This window comes from Passer domesticus, chromosome 2 (assembly GCF_036417665.1).
Source record: "Passer domesticus isolate bPasDom1 chromosome 2, bPasDom1.hap1, whole genome shotgun sequence".
NCBI lineage: Eukaryota > Metazoa > Chordata > Aves > Passeriformes > Passeridae > Passer > Passer domesticus.
In genome coordinates, this window is record NC_087475.1 from 22,098,117 (window position 1) to 22,122,576 (window position 24,460).

General features: G+C 36.6%; 3 long non-coding RNA genes across 3 annotated transcripts in view; 2 read left to right on the forward strand and 1 right to left on the reverse strand.

The window, feature by feature from the left end:
* LOC135295243 (uncharacterized) overlaps positions 1-24,460 on the reverse strand; it is a 58,148-nt gene that overhangs the window by 28,060 nt on the left and 5,628 nt on the right. The gene's annotated exons all lie outside the window — the stretch shown is intronic.
* On the forward strand, positions 281-23,794 carry LOC135295242 (uncharacterized). The gene is made up of 3 exons (XR_010357276.1): positions 281-393; positions 20,431-20,498; positions 23,515-23,794. It is a non-coding gene; the product is annotated as an uncharacterized LOC135295242 (long non-coding RNA).
* LOC135295241 (uncharacterized) lies at positions 9,177-10,308 on the forward strand. The gene is made up of 3 exons (XR_010357275.1): positions 9,177-9,359; positions 9,910-10,046; positions 10,127-10,308. It is a non-coding gene; the product is annotated as an uncharacterized LOC135295241 (long non-coding RNA).

The window sequence follows — 24,460 nt, forward strand, 5'->3', positions numbered from 1 at the left end:
CACTGCTTACTTGGGTGGGATGTCATGCTGCTCTTTAGGTTTACCTGTGAGATAATGGACATGTGCTTCTGAGGTGAAACAGGACTCCTGGGCCATAGGCAGGGTAATGAGGAGGTCCCTGCTGGAACCAGTGAGGGTCATTAGGACCTTCTTACTGCAGTGAGAAGCAGCCCATCCTTGCTGTCTCCAGATCCTGCACCTCACACCTTTTAACTCAGTGAAAGGAAAGATGCAGCAGGTGTAAATCAGTGGGTCTGCAGCACAGAGAGCCAAGGGCCATCACTCTCACCTGTTACTTCTCCTACAAGAGCAGTTAGAGACCAGAGTTCCACTGCTCTTGACACAGATGAGAGCTCTTCCACATATGAGGCACGGTTCTGCTTCATAAGGCAGGTAAGGAAACAAAGGCATAAAGGGGGAGAAAGATGGGTGAAATGTATAGTTCTGTACAATGAACACTCTCACATCATCTCCTGCTTTAAGAATTAATAGGAATTGCCCAGTCTCTATTTTTTTTTGCTCCCTCTCCTGCCTGAGTCTCCTTAAAGTTAACAGCTCCTTAAAGCTTCTGAAGAGTTGAAGGGAATCCAACTAACTATTTTTTGTCGTTTAATTTGACAATATAAGTGATTTCACTGTTTATAATGTATGCATTTACAGATATATGTGTTTAACTTTCTGTCCCAGTGATGTCTTTGAAAAACTGTACTGGATTGCTTCTTTTTGGAGTTTGGTTTTATGATATTTGTTTCTTGGGTTTTCTCCCCCCTGTAGTTTGCCTTTCTTATCTCTGATATGGAACTACTTTGGATCAATACAGTGCATTAGCAATGAATAGTCTTTCTGTCCTTGAGTGCTAAAATCTAGTAAGATTCTGATTACAAGACATTTCTAAGTTAGTCAGGAACTGGGGGGGAGCAATGATAATCAGTTACCATTACAAAGCAAATGCTGCCTTCTGACCTCTTGTTATAAGACTATAACCGCATCACCTGTCCAGTTTTTATGACTGGCCTTTTTCATGTCTATACATGTTTCAATTAATTGGCCATTACAATTTTGGAAAATGTCTATATGTCTTACTGGGTTTTTATGACAAGTTCTTGGTTTAATTAAATTAAGATGGCAGTGTTTGTCATGTTTTATTTACTTTGCAATGGTTAATTAGATTGATAGAGAAATAACATCTTCAAGAAAAGTATCTGTGTGAAAGATAGTTATACTTCTCTATGTTCTATTATTGTGTTATGATTTTTGAGAGGAAGCCTGCTATTAATTCTCATTTTTCAGTATGGGACAGACTGAGATTCATCTGTGTTCAAAAATCTTTAGTCTATTTCAGCATTGGCAGGCAGCCTTTCTGAGATGAATTCCTGGTGACATGGAATTGCTTTTTAGAACACACAGAATCAGTTCTGAAATGAACAGGGAACAATGAAATCATTAAATTTTTAAGCTTTGCATGTTGCTAATCATGGTTATGGGCCACATGCTTGGGAAATAACTAGGTTTGTTTTTTTTTTTTTTTTTTTTTTTTTTTTTTTTTTTTTTTTTTTTTACCAAAATGGTGCCAGCATCATTCATTTGTATGCAAAAGGAGGGGGTAAAAAGGCTTGAAGTAGGCTAGGGACAAGTCACAGGTGCAGTCTGTCATATACATACACAGCTGTAAATCTCTTTGGTTGCTTCATATGTGGATATAAATTTTGATTTTATAAAGACATCACACTGATCATCCTTTGGCCTTAATCTGGGCATTTCCAGAGCTGGTAGAGTGAGCCGATATAATTCTAACTAAGGACAAATTCATCTCAGTAGGAGCTGTAGCAATAGTATGCCCCATAGATAAAGAACATGAGAATATATGAGATATATTGCTAAATGGAATTTTATGTGACTTTTACAGTTTTTAAGCACAATCAAATGAAAAAAAATGTTCATATGAATGTTCAGGGAAAATTAATAACAAAGACTGGAAGCTTCATGCAGTGAACTGAGAGTTACTAGGCAAATCAAAGTGAGCAAATACAATTTTTTCTAGAAGCAAAAATACCTATTGCTAGCTAATAATATTAGTTAAAGTATTGCTAGTAGAATACATTGCTAATTAACTGCACAGAATGAAACTTCATACCTGTAAATTGATAGCATACCTCATCTTGACTTAGGTATGGTTAAGATTAAAGAATATCACTGAATGTGATTAGTAATGAAATAAATATCTAAATAAATAAATTCTCGATTGAGTTGCCAAGTCTTAGTTAAATTTCACCCGCACTGAGAAATAATTTATCATCAGATATTCTCCGTATCAAAGGACACTGCTGTGTGCAAAACTGAACTAAAGTCACTGACAGCAAGAACTTGTATTTCTTCACATTTCTTCATCAGTGAGTGTGGGCATTTATTTTTCTTCTCAATGGTCTGGCATTCAAACAAAAGTTTAAGCTGAAAATTTTTTGTACTCCTTTCAATGTATAGTTTTCACCAGACAGAAGGTTCTGCTATATACCTCAGCCCCCCGTCAAAAAAAAAAAAAATCACTTTTTCCTGCCTCAGCTTTTTTCTATTGAGACATATATGGTTTTATGTTGTGGCTGATGTATTTTGTGACTGACATTCATATAGATTTACTAGGCAAGAGGGACTAGGTCGTTGGTAAACCCTGTCTTATTCATACATTAATTTACTGACCATAGAGGCAATTCAGCATATAAATATAGAATTGCTGCAGCACTGATTTCTCTAAAATGCACAGAAACCTCCCCTTTTTGTGCTTAAGTAGCCATCTGAGGCCACACAGGAACAGCCATGGTGTGGCTAAGTCTCTCATTTTTCCAGCCTTGAAGAGTCTGTCTGTGCTAAATGGCTGATGCCTTTGTCTCACCATGATGGATTAAACAGACCCACAATTCTGGGAGCCCTTGGAGGGTGCTTCAGTAGGCTAAACCCCTCACATTCTCACCCATGCCATAGGCAGCTTGACAGAAAGCTAGAAGCACAAAGATTTAGGTGCACCTTCAGGATGTGAACTTATTATCCGTCTCAGGAGAGAAATGCAGTAAGAATATAATACTTCCTAGAACAGCACCAGGTCAGCCAGCTTGGCCTTGAGTGTTATGGTGAAATCTTAACTGCAGTGAGTGCAGAAGGAATGCTTTCAAAAATAAACCAATAATAGGCACTGAGTTCAGTACAGGAGCTGATTCTGGTTTCCTTGTCTCAAGAGATATTTTTCCTTTGCATGTAATTGCATACAGCAGATTGTACTGCCAAATTGCAGCTCCTCCTCTTCCTCTAATACTGATCTCTGGTATTAGGAAAGGATAAATATTGTTTTTCAAGAGGGTGGCTTGCCTCTTTTATACCGTCCATCACTGTCCTTTCCAAAATCTTTTATCATATGATCTAACAACTACCTGAAAATAGACCTGTCTACTCCCTTGTGTCAGACAGCACATCAAGACAGAGAGTTTTAAGAGAAGAAAAGAAAAAAACACTGAAGAAAAGGAATGCTACAGACCTAGATGAATCCATTCAGTCAGCCCATTAAGTTCTTGTCAAATCTCTTCAGGGAAGAGATTAACCTCTTCTGAAGAGTCAGAGTTACTATCACTTGCTTTAGAGAATCAAGCAAAGGGATTAGAGAGGGCTGTACATATTGCCCTCCCAGATCCAGTTAATGACCCATCTACTGTACTTCCCCGATATTCAAAGGCAAAACTCCCATTATGCTGGTAATTTTTAACTGGAATGTTCATAAGAACTTTCTTCTTTTGAAATTAATTTCTTCCAGAAAAAGAATCTTCCCAAAGAGATGTGACAGAAGTGAAATTACAAACACTCTTTTCCAGGAGACCTGTACAAGCCTCATACAGTAATAACAAGGTGCAGCAGGTGGTAAGGAAATATTACTTAAAATTATGAGAGAAGATTTAAAGTTTTCTTTTTGAACAAGAGTTTAGGGCAGCCAGCTGTTGTTATATAATTTCTTATGCCTGTTTTTAATTTGCCTGGGATTTAATTGTTATAGTCAGACCTAATGAACATCACAAATCATTCAGTTTCATTCAGAAAACTTGTATTACATCCAAAGGAATTCAAAGTAATTTTATTACTTGATGGATTCAGCTTCACATCACTAGCAGAGATGAGATCAGTGTTGGACCAAAGTCCTGAGAGGCAGGCAGTAAAGATGTGAGGTATAGTGAAATGCACCCAGACGTCTTCACCAAGACTTATGATATAAACAAAGCCTCCATAACCCTAAATCCAGTGATCAGTAATCATGTAACACTAGTCAGCTGTCTGAAAATTAAAATTCTGTGTAACCTGTCAACACATGGGTTAATTGTCTCATCTTTGGCAACAGCTAACATTTCATTTTGCAGGAGGGGAAAAAACCCTTCAAAATTTCAACAGACATATGCAGACTTCTCTGGAGCTAAAGGTGGAGAAACAAATAATTGTTAAGCTTTAGAGAATATTTAAAGCTGGCAATTAAAGATAAATCAAAGTCCTGACATGTTGAGTCCTATATGAGTGACCACAAAGGAAGGGGATGAAACCCATAGATTTTAAAAGCAACAGAACTGTCCCAACAACCCTCCCTTTCCTTCCTCCCCTTTCTGCCATAGAAATACTCATTCAAACACAACCACATAAAACATTAAATATTGCTTTTAAATAAATTCCTTTCAAATGACATGAAATCTGATTCTAAAGTCCCTAATGGCAAGTGCCATTAGGTGTTTGGTGTTTAGCTGCTGTGCTGCTAAGACATGTCATCTCATTTCCAAGTTTAAAGTTTTCTAACTTTGACTTCCAGCAACAGTATTTTGTCATATCTTTATCATCAGTCTTGAAAAGATCCTCCAACAGCAAGCAGGTCATCTTTTATCCTCCTTTCTTATGAACGTAAAACCTATGCTAATCTGAATTTACATAATGTTGTGAGCATCCTTTGAATACTCATTGTATTTTAATATTCTTCCATACTGAGAAATAGACCAGGACATAATGTTGCATAGAAAGGCAAGATCATTACCCTCCTCACATTCAAATTTACACTTAATTTAATCTCAAGTTTGAATAAATATTCTTGTTGTCAATATTATAAAAATATTTTCTCAAAATCCGTCATTTTGCTTCTAAAATATATTTGTCTCTGTTAAAGAAAAATTATTGTTTCATAATTACTTTTTAAAATTCAGAAAATACTACAAAATTAATCCCTTTAAAATGTCATTTGTTGTTATTGTGTAAAAAGACCTCTTTTTTGTTAGTTATTTCCCTATAAAGGAAATCGATACAATGAATTTTCAGCCATTAATAGCCCTTTTAACACCTTCTACATATTGAATTTTTGTAGCTTTTATCTAAAAATTACAATATATGATCCAACTATAGGAAATATATGTACATGCATGGAAATATAGACAGCAATGCCATACTGTACATTTCCACATGTATATTTTAAAATGTCATTTTAGGATATAGAGATTAAAGAAATAGAATGTGTTCTTATCATTATGAAGATTCTCTCTGGAACAAATACTTCCATTTCAAAGACTACAAGATGATACAATTCCACTATCTGTCCAATAGCAAGAAATTACCTTTAAATCCACTACCTCCTTCATTCTTGCAGGATTAGCTGAGAGATGATGTAAATGCAGCCTTTCTTTCTGAAATCCTTGGGACTTTTTGAAAGTCAAAGTTGACCAGGGACAACATCTTCCATAATTACATATTTATGGGTATTTTCACATATATACAGGTAAAAATAACAGAACTAATATCTCTGAAGAGTGATATTTATCTCCCCTAATTTAGTATTCCAAAAGTTAGCTACCTTATCTAAATTGACTGGTTAGGGTATAGCACCCAAAAGACAGGCCTACACCCAATTTACTAATTCATACCACCACCTCCTATTACCATTACCTCCTAGAAGCTTTGCTTCTCAAGGTGCCCAAAGGACATGAGGAGTTTCCACACCACTCTCTGAGGGATGGAAGGGTGAATGAAACAAGGGTGTCACCAGGTGTGTTCTGCAAATTCCCACTGCAAGGGCCACCAGTTTCCAGCTGTTCCCCAGCTGTTGGACACACTCAGTCACCAATTTGCTGATAATCCTCCTTTTCACAGTTCAGACGAACCAACTTGGATTTTTGGGATAAACTATTTAAAACGTCTAATCCTATTTTGAGTGAAATACATTAGGGATCCCCAAGGTTAGGGAAAACAAGCTGGATTAATTTAGATGGTTTAAAAAGTAAATCCTGGGTAACTCAGAACTTTTTGACCAGAAAGGGGTGCAAGCCAGCACAGTTAAGTGATCATTCAGTGTTATAAACCCATTTTAGTTGCAAATTAGACAGAATAAAGACTTAAGTCTGTACGAAAGTAATATTGGTAATGTACCTCACAGCTGAGCTGGGAACTCATCTCTCTAGTCTTACAGAGGTCAAACATTTATTGGAGCACTCTGGCACAGAGCTGACACTTGCAGCAGTTCAGTGTTTATTTGCAATTAACCATAATGAAATTTTCCTCCTCACTGTAAATCTGTGACCTTTACAAACCTCATGAGAATTAAGGAAGTCTGGCATCATGTGACTTTGTAGCTCTCATCTGGATTCTCTAGTGCCTCCTATGTTTCAAGTGCCAATCAAGGTATTTCCAACCCCTTCCTCACACATGGGCCCTCAGCTGTCAGATTAGACACTCTCCTCCACATGTGGTACCAGTAAGGCCTTCCTTTCCTCCTCCAGGATCCTTTTCCAATATTCATATCTCTGACATGTTGAAGATGATCACATCCTCTTGCTGATTTGATCAAAAAGCTTTGGGATGTTCTAGGTGTGGACACTTTTATATATATTATATATATAAAACCCAAAGAGTAATGATGTTTCATTGTCTTATGAAATTCCTGATGCATCACCACAAAAATACAAGAGTAAGAATTTAAGTTGTCTACATGAAAGTGCTAAAAAAAGGACATGATTCTTTGAACTAGCTGCAAGGATAATATAAGCCTCTGTAATTAATTATATTTTATTGAAAAAAAAACAACCCGCAAACATTCCTCTTTAATCCAGGCAGGGTACTTTTCAGATCTTTTTTCTTTTTATTTTATCTTTGCGTGTGTAGTACTTTTTGTAAATAATTAGTGTGTGGTTTGCATTTAATATTATGTAGACATCAACAACCTTATCAGAAATATCTCTGGAGGAATACTGTAAATTATGAAAGGAATTTAACCACTTTTTAGTTTAAAATTAACACTCATTTAAACATTTTTATTGGTGTTATACCACAAAAGCCTTTTCCCTCATAGAGTTCAGGAAAGACAAGACTGTATTTTCCTCATTTATTATACATAATTATAGAGCAGGTTAAATATATACATCTAAAATTGGATGAGAGAAGTCTCAGCATCCTAAAAACAATCTTTTTTAGTAAAATGTTTAACAAAAAGGTAATCTCTGAAGCAGTTCTTATTTTAGTCCCAAGTCATATAATCATTTTGATATTCCAACTGTGAAACTGAAAATGAACTCTGAAAACCTTTGCCTCATTTAATGTCTCTCTGTGTTTGTTATGCAAGCCAGCAGTTCCAATGGACAGATCTACTCTGCCAAACCAGGCATTCACCCAGGACATGGGAGCTCTGATGATCCTCCCTGCTGGTCCTTAGACTCTTCCTCCTATGGGGTACTATGCTTAGCCTTCTCAAAGACAATTTGTATTTATTGTTCTGGAAATCCTTCATCATGGAGACTGGCTCCAAAAGCCACCAGGGAAGAAGCAAAATAAAGCAACAGTTTGACTCTGTGTGGAGCAGCAAGGATTTCCCCCAGATGCACCCACGTTGCACAGAATCTCATGCAGTACCACCCCTCAGTTTCATGGTTTAGGTGTATTGCTGCTATATAGTTTTATGCTACACCAGCAACTTTGAACTTAGGGAAAACAAAACAACACAGCTGCAAAAAATAGTCTGACCAGGGGGAAACCCCAGAAGGAAATTAAAAATTAGTTGCAAGACAACTTAGTATAGAGGAGGCTAGCTGTCAGCAAAGCATACACAAGCTTGTCTGCACCTCTCAGCTTCCGAGCTGGGGGTATATTCCTGGTGCTAATTTGTTTCTCAGCATAAATGTGGGCGTTGAAAATGTGCCTGATAACACTGGTAAGGATGAAAATATCTACAAACTACCCCCCAGTACACAGGAAGCAAAGTTGTGTAGGGAAGCCATGTATCAGGGCCAAGCCTGGACGTCTTCTCAGGCTCCCTCCTTCCACTCCAATGGCTTCTAAACACTCCCACAGCAATTCCTGCTTTAAGTTTCCTTCCAGCAGGATGGTTCAAACCTGGGGGGAGGCACACTCACCTTTCCTCACTGATCTTACATTATGTACCCAGATTATTCCCAGCTGGGCCTTTGTGTTTCCTTGTGTTACAAAGAAAAGAGATTTCTACTTCTGGGAAGAAGAAAACTTCTGTTTTCTTCTATTTTCTGTACAATAAGGGAAGCTGTTTTCTACAGTGCCTCTGAGCAGAAGCTTCAGGCCCGTGGAGGATTGTAGATCTCCAATGATCCTTTTCAGGGAGCAAACATATTTAGCTCTTCAGTGTTTTATTTACTGGCAGCAGAGGGAATGTAACTTGTACCAAACTAGGGTAAATGCAATTCCATTAGTGCTCTGATTCTATTCACTGGGAAAATTCATATCTGTGCAACAGATCGCACACACTTTAAATTAAGCTTTTTAAAATTCTAAAGCGTTATGGGATTGTTTGGGGATTTGGGGCTTTGTTTCTTTATTTTTTTTAATATATAGGGCAGGATTCTAAAGCTTGATGCTTGAGCTAGCTGATAATCATTTATTGTAATCAAGCTGTCAAATGTTTTTCTACAAGCTGTAGTAATTTGGGAAATCTTTCCATGCACCATTTGTGGTCTCCAGCTGATATCATGCTATTAAATTGACATATTAAGAAATTCCAGTGTTTGGATGTGACTTTTGATGCTGGGGTAGATGCTTTTCCATTCCGCATCAGGGCGGCCCACATGGATTTTTGTGCCTTGGCACTGAGCTGTAGGGTCCTGACTTCACAGAAGGGTGTCATATGTGAGCTAAGCTTTTAGGGAGAACACGTTCCAGAGTGCACAGCTAGAAGCACTGTGCTCAGGCTCCAGAGATTTACAGCATATGGGGTCCCATAAAATATAATGCTAAAAGAACTGTCTGGAGAGCATCCAGTCAGGGAGGCAGCTCTTATGAAGATCTCTGCCTGGCACAAGCCAGAATCAAACTGTGCATACTAATGTCAACAGAATTTGTGGGTGGGGATTTTTTTTGTGTTTTTTTTTTTTTTTCTGCAGTTGGTTTTGTTTTCTTTTTTTTTTCATTCTATCATGCATTATTAACACAATGCCTAAATAATTATTTTTATTGTATTTAAGTCATTGAAAATAAGAAATGGTCTTCCAGCAAAGAGAGGACTGAGAGTAACTTGGAAGAGATATAAACAGCAGAGGAGGACACAAGCTATTTAAACTAAACTGTAACAAGGATGCAATTAACTGAGAGGCATCTTGGTGGGGACATTTGCACAGATAGGTAGGGAGAAAATGTATGGCAAAGATGTATTTCAGATGATGAAGATGTTGAAGGGACAATAGGAGCTATGGCCCTGCAATGACCTGGGTTCCTAGTAATGTTTCTATATAAGCCAACTGGGAACTGTTTAGTTGTACTTCTGCATAGTTAATTGTGCTTTTGACCCCTTTGAAGAAAGAAAGCAGAGTAATGTAGTGATAAAATCGGGGATACTTTTGTAGGGATTTACCAGCTAATAATTTCACTGGTACCTGTTCTTCCTGTGTGGTATAGCACATATACTTCCCATTGCCTGGAGCAACTAGTTGGCTGGCAAAGACAAAACAGAATTACTTCTCTGAAATGAGCTATGTCCCTTTAAATTGTGGAATAAATGCATACTTCCAGTTGTTCTATAAAGTGGCTGAAAGGTATGGAAGAAAAAGTAATCTTTACTTTTTTCCTTTTTTCCCTGCTTCCAAAATATCTAAACCACATGCATTTCCACCAGGTCTACAGAACTCATTGGAGGTTAGAAAGAAAAGATTTTACAAGTATGTCTGGCCCTTCTCCACAGAGCACAGATGCAATGAGGAGAGAGGCTCTGTTGTCACCCATCCATGCAGTGCTTGAGTAAAAGCGTGCAGAATAAACTGTCCTGTTGAGACACTAGAGAAAAGAGGTGGCCAAACTAGTGTAGCTAAATCATGTGTCCTTAAGAAAAGGTACCTCAGTATGCAGTTTAGCAGAGCCTTCAAATACTCCGTCTAGAAAACGGGGCTGTTCCAAAACCTTCTAACACTTAAACTGGCAGAATTTGGTCCACTGCCAGGAACAAAAGTGTATTCAAACTATACTACACCAAAAAGATATTTCTGGAGACAGTTCTAATTCACATAATACTTGTGAACTGTAATGTAATGTTATTTATATGTTCACAGGTTGCATGTTTTACCAGCAGAAAACTAGGGAACTCTGCAATATCTTTTTGGTTGTTAAATCCTTTAACTCTTGTATATCACCATATTTACAGAGCACAATACTAATTTCTAAATATTATTTGCTTATTTAAAACCAGCTGCTTCCTAACCCAGAATGCCATTTAAACAAGTAATCCTAGCTCTCTGACAGCCTTACTATTTGCCCTTTCAGTAAACTTTTTTCCCCCTCTGGTATGTGAGAAATTGCGTTCTCATCTGAAGTTCAGTTCAGCTCCCAGTTCCTCAGAAGGCTACTGCTTTGCTGTGAGGGTGTGATTGTAAAATAACTCTAGTTATTATTAGCAGTAGTGGTCCTATTCACACCCTCAATCAACCCTGAAATTGATATTCTTCATCTGATCTGCACAGGTCATCTGGCAGGTCACTGCCCCTGTTATATTACACCAGTGTTTTTCCACTAAGCCCGTTAACAAGGTTAACTAAAAACGTGACAGACAGAAGAGAGAAGCTGGACACATGGCACAGATTATTTGGCTTAGAAACTAGCAGAGCTTTCTCTGTGGCAAGAACATATGAATAAATGATTTTTAACTCAGCCAAAATAATTTTAGTTTCTTTTTTTTCTGAATGCCAAAACTCTTGAGACACCAAATCATGTCATTCTCTACCCCCTCAACTACAGCATATTTGTCCTGAAACAAACTGTTTGCCTTAAAGAAAAAGAAAAAAAAAGAAAAAAAAAAAAAGAAGAAAACCCCAGAAAAAAAGCAGAAAAAGCAGAAAAGCTATTTCTCTCGCTGGCAAGACTTAAGAGAAGAGTTTTATAAATTTAACTGCCAATATACCATCTGTCTCTGCTGCTCCTTTGAGCTTAGCTCTTCTAATTGTGTTTTTAACAGATGACAAAACCCCTATATTCCTCTTGGGCACTGTAAAATAATAACAATTAAAACATGAATAATAATAATGAATCACACACAGTGCAGTAAGCCTGCAGCCTGAATAGGCTGCTTATTCTGCAGGAAGTCTGTGCACATTTTGTATTGAGAGATTATGTTAACAGGTGCTCCATCCTGGAACTGGGACCACCTACCCTGGGAGGGCAACTTTGCACAGTAAGAGACCCACTGCAGCAAATGTTCTGCATCACTATGCAGAACATCACTTCTATAACTTCTATCACCCACTATGTTCTGCATCACTTTATTTTTTTTTAGTTTCTACTGACCAGAAGCAATTTTAGTAGGTTGGCCACCACCCAGTGGGCTGAGCAAGCTGTGTTTTAGACATGAAACTCATTAGCTACCCCTTTTTCCATCTGCTGCGGTTGGCACCTCAAAAGCCGAAGTGAAAAATCAGTTTGTTGCAGTTTTTAGCTGTGTTCCAGCAAATTTTCTGCAGCTCTGATAGTTTAAAGCAAAATGTTACTTCACACACTTGGCAATGGCAGTATCAGACTTATGTAACAGATCTGGGAAAATCTGCTGGGAAAAAATTGCAGTTTCTTTTCCCAGCTGTAACATGTGCTGAGGAAGCCTGGGTTATGAACTCAGATGTTCCCAAGGTGATTTTGAGTCTTTAAGGCAATTGGTACACCATCTAAATAACAAGCCTTAGGCTTCTTAAGCATATACCACCAGGCTGTTCCCACTCAGACTGAGGGCTGGTGCTCAGTCACAGCCCTGCTCCTCCTGTCCATCCAACACGGCCAGTTGGGCAGTGAGTGCAGCCAAAGGTTTCACTGTGTCCCTGTTTCACTGTGTTCAGCCCTGTGGCAGCATTCCTGGGTGGCTAAACTCTACTTTTGTCCTAACACTAGGGCAGAGGGCACTTGCAGGCAGTTTTTCTGAAGACCTCTCTGAACATTTAGAGACTTTAAAAATTTTTTTTTAATTTTAGCTTTACCCTTTCAGGATGTCTAGGAGCATTCTCTTGGGGGAAATGTTAAAACTTTAATGGAAACTCCTGAAATTATGAGTACGAATACTTACAACTTGTGATTATCTCCAAGCAGTAATCTATCTGTTCATAAATTCAGTCCCCCATTAATGTTTTCCACTCTGGCCACAGATGCTCTGTGAAGATTTTAGTTGTTTTTTTCTTCCATGGTAGAACAGCGATTGTGCCTTTAAAGTCCTTTTGACATTTTAGTACTGAACAGTGCTTTCAGCAAAATTATCCTCCCACATATGGATTTTTCTTCTCTCTTTTCTGTGAACTTTGAAGAATGACTGAAATGCTTATTTTCTGCAAAGCCAAAAAACCTAATTTTTCTCTCTTTCCTGATCCCTGGTTCCAGTTCAGTCCTGGAGTAAGGCTTCCAGATTAAAAAAAAAAAAAAAAAAAAAATATAAATATATATATATGTGTATATTTCTAGATGTATATCCATTTAATCATCTTTTCTAATTGAACTGCAAGCAACCATGAAGTTAGAAAAAACCTATTTAAAAATTGATGCTGATGGAGGAAATGCTATCAAATGCAATTCCAGAAGTGGCTCCAGGTTACTGACACCCAGAATTTCCATAGGTGGTATTAAAAAGAATGAACATTCAGGTCTCATGGTCAAGTGCATTTTCCTTATGTTTTTTATTTTTCATGCTAACTACAATCTATTAGCAGAGTGAAGCTGAGATAGATGATGATTATCTCATCTTTCAAATCCTACTCAGCAACTTCTATCTAGTGTCTGAAGCCAATGGCTTCTGAGTTCAAAACACCAGAAAACACATTCTATTTAAGAACAATTCTTACAATCAAATATCTTGCAATGAAATGCAACTGAAAAAAATTATTTTACTTGTTATCTAAAGCATTTTGACAGATAACAACAGGGAAGTGGATTAATTAAGGCCTGTGATTTTTATTCTAGATTTCTGCTTCAATAATCAAGTGAAATTTGAGTATGAATAAAGATAAATATAGACACATATGATTTGCTTATAGCCCACTTGACAATCCAAATTTCTGTTACCACAGTCATAAAGCACATATACTATGAGCCATATAAGAGCCATATACTAAAATGCATTTGATTTAGTTTTAGGATTTGTCATGGATTTCTAATCTTCCATAGTTCTAATATTAATTATTTCCCCTAGCAACATAAAAAAAAAACCAAAAAAACCTGGAAAGAATCTTTGCATTTAGCAGAAATATTTAATATTTTTTGTTAAATGATCATAACACAATAACTTTATTTAACCAATTCTTCTGAAGCCTTACTTGCATGGTCATCTTAGGATGAGCTGTAAGAAGGTTTCTGCCAAATGTTGTAATAGAGAATTTGTCTTCAAGATAACTTTCTATTTACAGTTTTTAATGTCTCTCTTTTATTTGGGCAAGAAATTATATGCCGGCTTGCAGCCAATTATCAACTAAATATTCCACAAAATCTATGTAGAAATATTTTTATAAATGTTTCCTTTGGAGATCATAAAACCATTATTACTATGTACCTGTGTTAGAGTGCCTGGCAGCTCACTTTGGTGGAGTTGCAAAAAATCATGCTGTGTCTGATACATCAACACTTACCTTCCTCTCTCCAGGTAAGTGAAGTGAGGTTCACTCAGCTGAATGGTTTGGCTGGTGATACTCTCCATCTCACCCAGGCACACCAGAAGTGGATCCTTCATGGCCATGGTAAAGCATAACTGTCTGGTGAAAACTAAGAGCAAAAAGCCCAAAAGGCTTCTTCCAGAAGTAACCAGTGGCTGCTCCAGGCAAGTAATAAGAATTTATGAAAACAGGACAGCCATCCAATGACAAGTGAGGACAATAATTTTGTCATGTTCTCCAAGCCTATGTGTTGACTGGAGAAAACAAATCTTTCTGAAGAGAAGGAGCCAGAGTAACAAAAGAAAATATAGATCCTCATTAATTACTGACGTGTGCAAAGAAAGCATGGTAAGAACATTGATGAGAAGTCATTGTAATGGGAAAGAAAAGAAGCCTTTCTCTGGTTTTGGGAGTTAAAGACAGTCTGGAAGGCGTAAATGAGAACATTATATAAAAAAATTGTGCCAACAGCTGGCTCTGGGACAGACCCGTAATACCTTGGTCATACAAACAGTTTAGTGAAACTAGGGTCTCAGGATCTCCTCTGGTCTGGTCTGGTTGGGAAGATCCCGAGGTCTGTCTCTGTTAAAAGTCTCTTTTTCCCAACCCAGCAGCCGAAGAAGGAGGCAAGAAGTCTTTGGTTCATGTTCTCAAGGTTGTTTATTATTTCTTTATCGAAAACATTTTCTGTCTGGCCTGCCAAGGTATGTTCTGCAGGTCGGTCTGAGGCACACTCTCCCTGCCTCTCAGGCTGGTGCTATCTTTTATACTAAAAACTATGTATACTATGTTTACAGTTATTTTCCAATACCTATCACCTATGTTAGATGGTGACTTTCTACTCTAAACCAATCTGTGAATGCCAACATCATCCTGAACATGGGTGCCAGGGAGAAGAAAGAAGAAAGACAGGGCATTCCCAAATCCCTCCATTTGGAACCCCTGACTCCCATGTACAGAATTCCAAACCTCCCTGTACAAGATTCAAAAGCCCCCTGTACAGTACTCCAATTTTTTCCCCTTCATCCTGTGATTGCTACTACTATGGTACTTAAAATTTTGTGACCTGTAATTCTTCATATAACGTTGGTAATTTGCTCCATGAGTTAAGATCGAATTCCCAGGTGTCTTTGGTTTCCTGCCAGGGTCTCCGAGCCCCTGCCAGGGCTTTGAGACATCCAGGGCATCCAGGGAGATGTCCTGGGTTCTGACTCTAGGGGACCATCTTTGGCAGGATGTTCTCTAAGGGTTTATAAGAGCAGAGTTCTTGCTAGCACCTATCAAATGTGTCTTGCTCTACCCAGACAGTGCGAAGGTCATTGTAGGGCTAAATCAATCCTGGCCACTTTAAAACTAGTTTAGAGAAATATATGTTGTTAAATGATATATTGAAACAAATTTTTAATTTTTTTTTTGTGGTTTTGGTTTTTTTTTTGTGGTTTTTTTTTGTTGTTGTTGGTGGTTTTTTTTTGTTTTTGGTTTTTTTTTTCCTGGAGGGGATTCTTTTGTTGTTTGTTGTTTTGTTGGTTTTTTTTCCTGGTGCTTTTCCCTCATGTGTAATACTTCAAAATTTGTTATTGTGTTGGAGCTATCAGATCTGTGATCTAACTTATATACTGTAATAATGAAAATGCCTCTATCTGTAAAGTAGTTTATTTTTTTGTGAGTCACTTGCTTCAGTTTATATCCTTCCAGAAATTGATGTACTGTATCAAGCTGGTAGGAAACTATCTGAACCTTCACTTTCATTCTTTTTCCAACTGTTTCATTAACCAAGGCAGAATAAATACACATATGGATTGCAGAAGTCCTCTAGGCTATTAGCCTACTGTTTTCATAATCTTTTTTTTAAAGGTCAAAACATCCTGCAGTGTAACACAGCTGAATGTGGGCAAAATGAAAGATTTTTAAAATACCTAAAATGCTAGAAGTATTATACATTTTTCATTTGGGGAGAACAAATTTTGAAAGCTAGTGTCAGGAGCAGATTTTACATTGTGCCTTTAAGGCCAGGCACACAATGTGCTACACCCTCTGCCTCATTTCACTAGTCCTTCCCTGAAACAAGCTGGCTGCAAAACAACCCTTGTCCTTTCTAGTAATGCTGGAGAAATCTCCCTCTGTCCGGAGCCTGCTGCACTGGTGACATCCTCTGTCAGGATGTGACCTGCAGAGAGGCAGGGCTGTGCAGCACAACTCTGGCAGCTGCCCGTGGCAGGCCATAGCTCAATGGCCTGTTGTCTCCCCAGCTGACTTTTATGAGAAGAGGAAAAGGCTCAGCAGGAGAAAACAGACAAATGAGAGGTCAAATATTTACAGCAGAGCTGTAAGACAAGAGGTCTGGAATCCCGAGGCAAGTGGTAACAGGGTGACAGGGAAAACAAAACATGGAGTAAAGTACAAACACACAATAACTCATTATAGATTGTCATGCAACACAATATCAAATATCACAATTTATCTTATAGGCCATACAAATTATGGTTTCCATCACTTTAGGCTTTTGCACGAAGTTACAGAAATAGGCATTAAAACTTGCAGGAATCTAGATTCCAGGCTATTATACAGGCCCTTGCCAAGTACTTGGTATGGGATTTCAAAAAGAAATCATTCAGGTATTGATAAGTTCTTTCTTCCAATTTTTTTTTTTTAATTAAAATTTGTATTTCTATAAATATTTTTATGTAAGCGATAAAATTAATATTTATTTTTTGTTCAGAAAATTTTAGTTTCAGAAATTTTTTTTAATTTTTTTTTCTGAATTTTTAGTTCAGAAAATTTTCATGAAAACTGTAGCCATCCTTTTTTATTGTTGCTGCTGTGAGACAAAATTTCTATGACATTTTTAAAGGATATTAAAAAGAATAAAGCTACAAATTCTCTCTCCCAGAAGAGAAACAAAAAAAAAAATTATAATTTCATATTTGGAAAAAAAAAAAAGTACTCTGCTGGTTTCCAAACCAAAGAAAATTAAATTTATATCCAAAAATCAAAGTTTAAACTGGTAAAAAAAATTGAAAAGTATTAAAACTACTATAGCTCTGAAGATATATATATTTTTAAAAATCTGTCAAAATAACTCTAATCTTTACAGTGATGAATACATCTTATGGCCTATAATCTACACCTAAACTTAGCAATCAAACTTGATAGTCATCTTTGTGCATAGGAAAATGTAGGAAAAGATATCTCCAGACTGAGAAAGCTTGTCACTAAATAGGAATCAGCTAGATGAGGATCCCACACAAATCCAGACCAATGGGCACCAACTGCAGAATAATGTTGGCTTCAACATTTAGCTTGTCTGGAGAGATTGCTGGAATTTAGGTCCATGGTTTTAGTAAAGGTTTTTTGCCTCAAAAATCCAAAACCTAAGCTATCACTGGAAAGCAAAAATAAGAAAACGTCTCTTTTTAATGAATATTTACCCCTAAAAAAACTTGGGCACTCCATTGGGATGGAAAGATTTTGAATGGAAGGGGTACTCAGAGCCGGTGGGACCTTCTATCAGTCTAAGTGTGAATCTTCCTCAGGGAAATGCTACCCAGAAAATTCTCCCCTCTCCTCTCCTCTACAAATCAAAAGTATTAAGGTGATTTGGGTCACATCTATGAAAAGCAAAGACAAACTTTCCTTACCACTGCAGGCTTATTGCATCTGCACACCGTGATTTTGACTCATCTGTATTATGTGCTCATTCTTGAAGTTGAAAGAAAAAACAAAGTGTAATCATTAGCACTTCTGCTTCATTACCAGCACTTGAGAAATATAAACTGACCTCTTATACAAAAATGGCTCCTTATAAAGACCAGCAAGAGGCCTTCTTTCAAACAGTTCAGTCAGGGATTGAAACAGTTCAGTCAGGAATTCAGGTTTCAGATAATATTAATATTCTAAATATATTTTTAAAAAAACAAAAAAACTAATTAAAAATGTAGTCTGTTCTTTAAGGAATGACATTTTCTCTGAAAGTCATTCTTTGGGAACAATTTCGTATGTTCCAAGCAATTATGCAGTTGATTCAAAGAGGTTAGATTCTGCCCAGCTCCCCCCAGCTCTCCTTTGGGGAAAATTATTTAAAAGGGCTTTACATGGATTACAAAATAATTTGTTAGGTTAATTTTATTATGTAGTGCTGATTTTATAACATCTTTCAAATAGATTGTTTACCAAAATGGAATGGAAGATTATTAGTGAATCAAGACACTGCAAAATGGGATCTAAATATGGATTATTTAAAAATAATTATGAGTATCATTTCCAAGCTTTCATAGTGCTTGGCTAAACTACCTGATACATACCGACAGCCCACTGGTTCAGAGGAAAAATTTAAAGTTTGTTTTTCAAAGTGTTGAAACACACCTATACACAACTTCCCCCCAGGTAAAACCAACACAGCAGTTTGCCTCCTTCCTATTCCATCATCAACCCCTGATTTTTTCTGACTGAAATGATTGCTTTGCAGAACTCATTATTTTGTAAGACAGCTTTAAAGGAAATATTATATTCTGTCTTTGCAGTTATGTCTGTGCTAGCAAAGTAATTAAAGCAAGAGCTCAGATTTGAGTCCTCTGACTTGACCCTCTATTGATAGAAGAGACTTGCCAGACTTTTAAATTAAACAAATATTACACCCCCAAAGAACTTACGTGCCAGGTTCAGGGATAAACACATGCAAGGGATGGTTCCAAAAAGTTATTTAGCCTGCCACCACTCTCTTTTGGAGGCTAACAAAGTTTAATTGTATGGGTACAGACCATTGCACGCCAGCTGGCCTTGCTGCCAGAGACTAGGTTTCAGCCTGTTTAATTTATTGGTTAGACTAGCACACTGGTGAGGCTACATTGGTGAAAAGATTAATACTGCCATCTGAGTTAAAACTTTCCTGGCTGAAGATAAAAAAGGACACATAAGAATGCTTTTATTCAAAACCCACTTTCTTTTCAGTGGGTTGGTGACAGACTGAGTCTTCTCAAACCCTTACAAACAATCTTGCTGAAATTAAGGTATCTGTACTGTTTGCCTTAAGAGAAAAAAGCATTTTAAATAAGCAAGAAAATTTCAAAAGCTATAGAAAAAGAGATTTCTGTACAGTTCAAAGCTGTACAGTTTTAACAAACTCTTAATTTTTAACCTAAATGGGTGAATTAATAGAAGTCTTCCAGAAGTAAAATTTTTCCCTCACTTCTGCTCTTTACAGTCTGTCCTGGTTGCAGAGTGTGGTGGAGCTTACTTAACATGGTGGGTCATGCAACCTTATTTTGAAGTTATAAGGCAGAATCAGAGAATCCATCAGGCTGGAAAATACCTTTGAGATCATGGAGTCCAAACTGTGACCAAACACCACCATGTGTCAGCTAGACCATGGCACCAAGTGCCACATCCACAATTTCCTTAAGCACCCTTGGGGATGGTCACTCCACCACCTCCCTGGGTGGGGAGTGTCTAATCACCTTCTCTGTGATGAATTTCTTCCTAATGTCCAACCAAAACCTCCCCTGGTGCAGCTTAAGACTCTGTACTCTTCTATTGCTGGTTGCCTGGGAGAGGAGACCAGCCCCTACCTGTCTACAATCTCCTTTCAGGTATTTGTAGAGAGTGATTAATAAAGAGACAGCTAATAAAAAGTAGGGATTGTATATTATTTGTAAAAAAATAATAATAAAAAATTACCAGCACCTTCATCTCTTACACAACATAGTCTAACTACACACTTGTAAGCTTACTTCTTTGTCCCTCCTTGTATACACAGTTAAGAGAAAAATTCCAAATAAAGTTATCCTGATGCTTACTATATATATATGTTAGCCATATGAAGCTTGCGGGTTGTGTGGATGACAGTAAAATGTGGCTTTGGAAAATAAAGTAATTTATTTCCACAAAAATGTACATGAGTATAGTTTTCACTCAGCATTTAGGTTGTAACATACTGCAAGTAATAATTTTGCTATTTGTTTTAAACTTGGTTATTTTTATAATTTCACTTTCATGAAAGGGTAATTTCTTACACAGGTAATGTAAAGACACAGAAGTGAAAATTATTAGCTCTATAAACAAACTAAATAAGCCATAGTTAGGTTTAAATTCCTCTCACACCCAAGGGATTTTGAAATAACACGTGCAAGGCCTAGAGTGAGCAAGTAAAAATAAATAATTTAATAAGTCTTGGTTAACTTTCTCACAACATTTAACATTGAAAAGAATAATATGTCATGCTTAAACTGGCTGATTAATGATTGATACTTAACATTTTAAACCTGACTGAGTGATCTACCTGTGTTAAACAGCCTTTGTTGTGTTTTATTTCTTTCAGACTGAGAAAAACTGTAACTTAACAAGTTTCTTAGAGAGCAAGAACACAGCTCAGAAGAGTTTATTAAGGTGGGATTAAATATTTTCCTTCATATGTATACATATACATCTATGACACTTAACATAAATGACAAAGAAAACATACTTAGTGCAGAACTCCTGTGAAGTTTTCAGTAGTTTGGTGCAGCGACATCCAAGTTTCAGGAGAGTGACAATGAAGAAACCAGTGAAGTAGAGCAAGACATCTTTCTATAACATATCCTTGTGTTATGTCTTAAGCATATCAAGTTTTATTTATAGTAAGTGTTTGGGGAACATTTGGGGGGCAGGAGGGGGAGTGTCTATATAAGGTGGAGAGTTACACAGCACAATGTATTTGAAGTCTTTAATGTTCCTGGCTCCACTGTAATTAAGCCCAGATTCTAGCATCCAGACCCATCTTTGAATATTGAGGACACAGTTACAATTTGTAACTACAATTTGTACAGTTTAGGAGATGGTTTGAGCTTGAGCTCTGAGGGGAAAAGTGTAGAAAATGAGTGAAGTGCCAAATAGACTTATTGCTGCTTATGGCTCTTGATCTGTATTTTAATACTATATATATTAACACCTTACTCTCTTAGGTGTGATCAGCCAAGAAATGTGTGTGGCTAGCCTGATTGTAAGATAATCAATGTAAGAGACAGTTATTGTGAAGAACTGAAATGGAGGATGTGGTGAAATGTCACAGTGAAATAAGATTTACAGCAAAATTGCTGAGGCCACCTGGCAAGAAAGTGGGTTAAATTTGTCAAAGAATACGTGTGATAACAACTTTGAATAGACAGATTTTCTTGCATTATCATGCCTATAGCATATTCTAGAGTTTGCAGCTTTTTTCTGTCTCTTGCCTATTCCTCGTCCATTTTCTAAGTCCAGAACCTGCAAGCAGATGATGGTCCACATCATGTCCCTCTTTATCAGAACCACTTCTCAGGGTCAGGCCCTTCTCCACCACATTCTCTGAGCCAGAACCTCTACTTAGAGCCTTTTAGATATGGTAGTCAATCAAACCACTCATATGACTTTTCCAAGAGACCTAGTAACTCCTTTTATTTTTATTCCAGGCTCTCTGTCTCTTAACAATCCTGACAGCAAAGAGCTTTATTGACTCCCACCAAATGGCAAGCAGTATTGCACCTTAAGATGTGAACTGATCCTGCAGACCAGTATTAGCTATTTCACTCTGCTTTTTCAACAATTAAAATGGTTGGAACACTGAGTGAAATTAATTGAATCTGATGAGTTTTTAGCCCATCCTGAATTATTTGTTTCCTTCGTTATGATTAATAATAAAGGAGGTACAATCTAAAATTATCTCAGGTATGTGATCCCCACCCTTTTAACAGAGTAGTGATTACTCAGTAAATTACTTAAATTACTTTTAAACCAAATTATGTGTGGAATGATAACTGAGAAAAAAATTGAGAGCTGGAAACATAATATTTCTGAACTAACACAGAAACAGCCTCTTGATTTCTTTAAATCTTGCTTGAACTTTCCTTTTGTTCAAAGTCTTCTGTGAGAAGCAGTTAAAGGAAATTTTTAACAACTTCAACATACAAATTTTCATAATTACCAATTTACCAAATTGTTAGTGAAAAAGTCTACCAATTTAAGAAGCAGTAGCTATAGATTTGTAATCTTTGTGTTTGACTGTCAGAGTTGCACATGAAGTATAATTTATACATGTTTTTAAAAAATCTCTGAGAAGAGCCAGAGGTTATCTGGCAAAGCTTCTAGTGAGCTTGTTTTATGTTAAGAACTGCCAGAGTAGCAACCATTAATAAAATGATTGATTTCCTTAGAACTTACAAAACAATGCTTTATTTTCAAATGTTCCTATAATTTTCTTCTTCTTTTTTTTTGGTATAAATAATCATATTTCATATCAAAATTAATCTGTAATTCACATAATTTTGATTAAATCACTTATATTTTGATCTCTCCCTTACCTAATCCACTCTTGCTAATCTTTTTTTAGACCTAGCTTCCTCAGTCCTTTTTCACAGAAAGGTCCATTAGAAATCTAATACAGAGACTGACGATGAAGGCTGTGAGTGAGGCTTTAAAGTCTAAACACCTCATCACTTCAATAATGTGGTTAGCCTTTGAAGCTTTATTAGGCCTGAGACAGTGTGATTACTTTCACAGTTTTCCTACTTGGCAACCATTGACTGTTAACACATAATTGAAACAGTTACTTAAGAAACTTGTATTTTATCATTTAAACAGTTTTCAACACACCAGGAGTTATAGTATGATTATAGATTAAAGGAGCTCAATTATTTTTTGCTGAATATTTTTTCTCCATTCAATGAATTATTCATCAGTATAAGTTAGAGCAAGAACATCTAATTTTTTTAAAGTATTTAAATGACAAGCAAGAAAAATTAATTGAATGTTGATTTGGGTATATCAGAGAGTAACAAACAAGTATTTTCAATGGAATATCTCAGCCACGTAATGGCCTCCTATCAGCAATATACTAGGGTAGCTGACAGAGACATCAAGTATTCATTAAAACCATCTTTTAAAGTTTCTTAGGCAACTTTACTGTCCTGAACATTAAAAAAACTGTCATTTATATGAGGAAAATACATTCAATATAAAAGAAAATATAAGAAGAAAAGAAAATTAAATGATAATCAGAAAAATATGCAGGACCTGAAATTTTTCAACCACTTTCACCTTGTACAGCCTAAAAGTAAAAATAGAAAATCTGCATTGGTGTCATTCATCATCATTGCACTGAAGCTGGGGGATTTACACCCACTGGCTTTAGGTTTTGGATCTCTACTCTACAGCTCTTGTTTCATTTGTCTTCATGCTCACACCAATCCTCCCAAATCTTCCTCTTCCACATGCCTGCTTACAATGAAAATTGGTAGAAAACTTTCACTGTACATGATGGACCAGATTCTGCAGACACTAGCTCCTAAATAATTTATGCTGCTCAGAGAAACTGAATACAGGATCAGGACAGAATAATCTAGAAAAATATTTACAAGTATTTGTGTTTTCTATTCCCATTATTTTTCTGAAGAGACTGGACCTCATTTTTCTGTGGACACTGGCAACCCTAAAGGACACCTACTGTCTATCTTTAACACAATGAAGATTCAAGATCAGAAGCTGGATGAAAGATTCCATATGCAACATTGCAGTCCTTGGATACCAAAAAGCACCTTCATAATAAAAAAAAAAGTACAAGATGCTTTTTTCTACAATTAATATTTCACACAATAAGTTTTTTCAGATTCAGATATTGTGAGTTCTTTTTGCTAATGGCAATTAAAACACTATAAAACTACCCATGTTCTCAAATAGACAGTGTTTTTCATTTTTGGACTTTCTCTCTGAAAAATAGTGAGTTTCACAAAACCACATATATTTTCCTACACTGATAAGCCAGTGGCAACAGATGTTGCAACATTGCAGGATATAGCAGCAAAGAATACAATCTTTAATTCTCTTGCCTAATTAAACATGCAGAACTTTTATCTTGTAAACATAAATCTAACATTGTCTGCTGAAGCAAGAGAATATGGGAAAATCTATTTGCTGGTAACAGCATTGGATTGCATGCAACTGCACATGGGCCATAAAGGCAGCTTAAATTTATACATTCCATAATAACCAGGGTAAAGAAACAGAATTGTTAACATGCAAAACCTTTTCCACAAATGGAAGTGAAGAAACGGTAAAGCTCAGGTCTACATATCATGGTCAATAACCCCAAACAAGTAATTTTTGCCTTACCATAGTTTCATTATATGGATATTTAGTCTATAATTAATGCTGCAGAAGTGAAAATAAGCAATGAAATGGAGATGATTAACAAAATCTATAAAAATTTGCAGAGAGTATAAATGCTTAATGAAAAGCAGCTCTTAAAAGGCTTCACATAAGACAGTAGAAATGGCATTTCTCTCAGAATTTGTGTAAAAAATGTTTTGTTATTTCTTTAAAACTCTTAAACATCCCCAAGA